The sequence below is a fragment of the Sorex fumeus genome, unplaced genomic scaffold (genome assembly GCF_029834395.1).
Source record: "Sorex fumeus unplaced genomic scaffold, SorFum_2.1 ptg000025l, whole genome shotgun sequence".
Classification (NCBI taxonomy): Eukaryota; Metazoa; Chordata; class Mammalia; order Eulipotyphla; family Soricidae; genus Sorex; species Sorex fumeus.
In genome coordinates, this window is record NW_026606082.1 from 742,501 (window position 1) to 747,717 (window position 5,217).

The following is a 5,217-nucleotide window of genomic DNA, read 5'->3' on the forward strand; positions in this document are numbered from 1 at the left end:
AAGGAGAAGGAGAAGGGGAAGGAGAAGGGGAAGGAGAAGGAGAAGGAGAAGGAGAAGGAGAAGGAGGAGAAGGAGAAGGAGAAGGAGAAGGAGAAGGAGAAGGAGAAGGAGAAGGAAGGTTTAGGCTGTGGACTCTCCTCGGGGATGAATCGAGGAAACGATTCCATTTCAGCACCACGGACAGCGCCAGTCAGCTGGGCTTCTGTGGGCTCCCACAAGACCAGACACATCACACAAGAAGTTCACAAAGAGTCAGGTGGGGCTCCTCGGCCTGGGCACAATTAATTTGGGCCCGTTCTGTGCACGTTGATGCAGAGGCCTGTCCTGTGCACTGTAGGATGTTTGGGTGAGTCCTTAGGCTCCACCCACCTCACCCCCCACTCCCCCACCCCAAATTGTGACAATCGAAATTATCTCCTTGGCCAGGCGATGGTCCAGTGGTCCAAAGGGCTAGAGCATAAGCTTTCCTGCCAGCACTGCAGGGTCCTCAGCGCACTCTCGGAGACAGCCCACCTCCAGGTGATCTCTAGACAGCGCCACGTTCCCAAGGGCAGAAATAGAATCAGTGACGTGACGGGCACTTCCAGGTACTGGGTCGTGCACAGATGAGGTGCACCCCAGGCACTGAAGAGATCATCCCGAAACTATCCTTCTTAATTGAAAAAGTCCAGAGCACCCTCTCGCTTCTCTTCTACAGGCAAGCAGAGGGACGGGGATGGGTCAAATAAAATAATTAATGGTTGCAATCAGGGGGTCTGTTAAAAAAGTTAACAGACGCACCTGCTCAAAGGATCATGGGCCTTGAGTTGCAGATGCCATCATAGGGAAAAGCTAACGGGAAGCAGACGTCGCCTTAACTGGACTGGACGGGCAGGGCTGCTCCACAGAGGGGTGTAGGAATGACTTGGAAAAAGTGTCAGAAATGCAGCGAAGAGACGTGGTTGCAGAGACCGTCCTGCTTGAAGCAGCGTGTGAGGCCGAATGAAGGGTGGGGACAGGAAGTGACTATGTGGGGCTCCAGGCAGGGGGATCCAGGCAGGCAGACGGTCCAGCAGGCCCTCCATTCACTTCATTTCGCGTAGCATCATTCTGTTGTAACACTGATGTAAAAAAGAAATGGGTTGTCGTGGTCCAGGAGACGGCTCACAGGGCTAATGTACGGAAATGCCAGGTCCCGACCATGTGGATCCCTGAGCATTGCTGGGTGTCACTGTCACTGTCACTGTCCCCCTGTTGTTCATCGATTTGCTCGAGCGGGCCCAGTAACGTCTCCATTGGAGACTTTGTTGTTACTGTGTCTGGCATATCGAATACTCTCGGTAGCTTGCCGGGCTCTCCGAGAGGGGCGGAGGAATCGAACTCGGGTCGGCCATGTTGGCTGCGTGCAAGGCAGACGCCCTACCACTGTGCTATCGCTCCAGCCCAAAGGTAAAGGCCCTCCCGTTGTTCATCGATTTGCTCGAGCGGGCCCAGTAACGTCTCCATTGGAGACTTTGTTGTTACTGTGTTTGGCATATCGAATAAATACGTCACGGGTGGCTTGCCGGGCTCTGCCGTGCGGGCGAGATACTCTGGTAGCTTGCCGGGCTCTCCGAGAGGGACGGAGGAATCGAACTCGGGTCAGCCATGTTGGCTGCGTGCAAGGCAAACGCCCTACCGCTGTGCTATTGCTCCATCCCTATTGCTGGGTGTACCACCAAAAAATATTGATTTTCTTTGAGGGCCACTGTCAGTGAAGTTTGCAGTTTCTCCCCAAGTCTGTGTGACTTTCTTAAGGCCACTTCCCCCACTCCAGAGATGTGGACAATAGGTTACTTGGGCTAGATCCTCCCAGGCTGAGTGGGGGAAGGGAGGGGTGTGGTGGACCCCTGAATGGAGGGCTGCTATAAGCAGCGTCAGTTTCCGCCTCACACCCTGAGCTGCCAGGATAGACACAGTCACCCTGAACCTTGATAAGGAGGTGAGAACATGAATGAAAACAAATTGCCGCTTAATATTCAAAGTGGTTTTGAGGGACCAGAGCAAGAGCACAGCGGGTCGGCGTTTGCCTTGCACATGGCCAACCTGGGTTTGATCCCCGGCATCCCATATGGTCCCCCGAGCACTGCCAGGAGTAATTCCTGAGTGCAGAGCCAGGAGTAACCCCTGTGCATCACCAGGTGTGACCCCCCCCAAAAAAAAGTGAACTTACTTTTTCTGTTGGTAACAATTAACCTAAAGTCACACTGGTTTTGTTGCTTCGGTGATATTGAGAGAGAAATGGCAGCATTTTAACCAAGTCCTAGGAGAGGATTTCAGGTGCTAAGGAAAGGGCCTTCTCCTGGCCCCTCAGTCCCCCTCCCTGTAGGGCAGAGGCAGAAGCAGCAGGGATGGGAGACCCGCTCTGTCAGGGTGCTCTCTGGCTTTCATTCGCCCTCATCGTGGGAGAAAACTAACAGTTCCCCACAGCTGAGAAAAGGTCCCGTATTTCTAAGCCAAGGTCAGGATCGCAGAGACGGGGCACGTTTCGCAGAACACCGGGGACAAGAGGCTCCCGCTTGAGTGCGTGTCTTGCCCTGGATCCCTCGGCATTATTAAACTCCTGGGAGCGTCTGACGACCTCCCACGGTGACGGGGCGTGGGGGAAGAGCAAGAAAACAGCAATTCCAGAGGATTCAGGAGCCGCCGAATTTCGTCTTCCTGCCCGATTCTATGTCTCTTTTCCAAGTGTCCTTCAAAGGGCAAAGACTTCCCGCATGTCAGAACCTGTCCTGACCCTCCCCCACTCCGGAGGCCCAGGAAACCTCTGCTTAGTGAGAGGAGCGCAGGAGGACAGGCAGATCTAAGGAGGCATCCCCAGAGCTCCCACATATGAAAGGATTCCAGCTGCCGGGCCGCTCCTGAGCACGCATCTCTATCCATCCCTGCCTGAGACCCCTTCCTCAGATAGATGCTTGAGGGCAAGGGCATCAGCTCATTCGCCCTCACAGATTCTAAGGAAAAAATGGGCAGAGCTTCAGCCCTTGATGAAGGCACTGCAGCACTGTCCTCCCTTTGTTCATCGGTCTGCTCGAGAGGGCACCAGTAACGGATCCATTGTGAGATTTGTTACTATTTGGGGCATATGAATATGCCACGGGGAGCTTTCCAGTCTCTGCCATGTGGTCGGCATACTCTCAGTAGCCTTCCAGGCTCTCCGAGATGGGCAGAGGAATCGAGCCCGGGTCGACCGCGTGCAAGGCAAATGCCCTACCCGCTGTGCTATCGCTCCAGCCCTGATGAAGGCAGTGATCATTAAATCCTGGAAAGGGAACGATCACCAGAACCTGAACGAAAGCGCTCTGGAAACAAACAGATCTGGTTTCAAATCCCAGCACCCCCCTTGTGAGCTCTAAGACCCACCAGGTCATTGGTTTTTCACCAGCTTCAGTTTCTTCATCTGCAGAATGGAAATAATAGTGACAACAATTCTCAGGGTTCCAGAGGAGGAAGGCCAGGATACCAACAGAACGTCAGCTTCATGAAGACAAGAAACTGTCCATTAGAACCATGTTTCTTGGGGGGATGAGTAGGAGTTGACGTAGTGAGTTGATGAGTGAGTGCTTGCAAGAATACAGGATAAGGCAGAAGAAAGCGGAGGGGCTGGAGGGGTAGTACAATGGGTAGGGCATTTGCCTTGCATGCAGCCAACGTGGGTTCGATCCCCAGCACCCATATGGTCCCCGGAGCCCCACCAGGACTGATCTCTGAACACAGAGCCAGGTGTAAGCCCTGAGCACCACCATGTATGGTCCAAAACCCGACAAAACAATAACAAAGAAGCTGGAGGAAAAAGGGGTGTGGGTTGTGTAGTGACCAGGGTTTGAGCAACACTTTTACCTGTGGTAACGGGGACTGGATAATGTGCCGGTTTATGGGGTGATCTAGGTAAGGAGATTTCCAGGCAGAATGCTGGGCGTAACACCTATTCCCTCTTAGTGTTCATAATAATAATAATAATAATATAAAGGAGGTAAAGGTAAAGGCCCTCCCGTTGATCGTCGATTTTCTCGAGCGGGCCCAGTAACATCTCCATTGGAGACTTTGTTGTTACTGTGTCTGGCATATCAAATACTCTCGGTAGCTTGCCGGGCTCTCCGAGAGGGGCGGAGGAATCGAACTCGGGTCGGCCATGTTGAGAAATATGTCATTTAAGCAAAAAGTATACAGGCATGCAGTCTGAACATGGTGTGTGTCTCAAACGGCAAAGGACGCTCAGAGTCAGAAGGTCTCCAGGGACCGGGGAGGCAGCACCTGAAGACTGGGGGGCAGGTCTGGACCCACCTCAGATCCCTGCACTGCGTGCCCCCAGCACTGCTGAACCCAACTAGCATTGTGTTGTGGGGCCTTAAAGTATTAAACCATCTGGTCTGTATAGCCAGACCAAGTGTTACCAGGGATGGCCCTAGGGTTCCTGAGGAAAGAAAGAAGAAAGGAAAGAGAGAAGAAAGAAAGAAAGAAAGAAAGAAAGAAAGAAAGAAAGAAAGAAAGAAAGAAAGGAAGAAAGGAAGAAAGAGGAGGGAAGGAAGGAAGGAATGGAGAGAGGGAGGGAGGGAGGGAGGGAGGAAGAAAAGAAAGAGAAGGAAGAGGGAAAATAAAGAAAGCGAAAGAAATAAAGAGGAAGGAAGGGAGAGAGAGAAAGTAAAAGAGAAAGAGGCTAGAGCTACCGTACAACGAGTTGGGTGTTTGCCTTGCATGTGGCCAATCTGGGTTCGATCCCCAGCATCCCATATGGTCCCCCGAGCACTGTGAGGAGTGATTCCTGAGTGCAGGTCCAGGAGTAACCCCTGAGCATCGCCAGGTGTGAGCCAAAAAGAAAAGAGAGAGAAAGAGAGAACTAGAAATAATAAAGAGACAAAGTGAGAGAAGAAAATGAGAAAGTAGAAAGAGAAGAGAAAGGGGGAAAAGGAAAGGAGGAGAGACGGGGGGAGGGGTGTAAGGTTTGCTCGGGACCCAATGGAGAAGAGCTGATGAGACTGCAACACTCCGGGAATTAAAGATCCCCTGCCCCCAGCACAGAAGACAGGACTTCAGGTCTGTCCGGCAACACGAAGCCACCAGGCTGCATTCCATGCTTCCTCATATCCTGTCCCTCCAGATAACAGAAGGCCAGACCAAACATTTTATCCTTCCCGCTGGTCTCTGTTCCCTTTCCCTGCCTAAGACAACTTAAAATTCCACTTAGCCTCTTCCTCTACC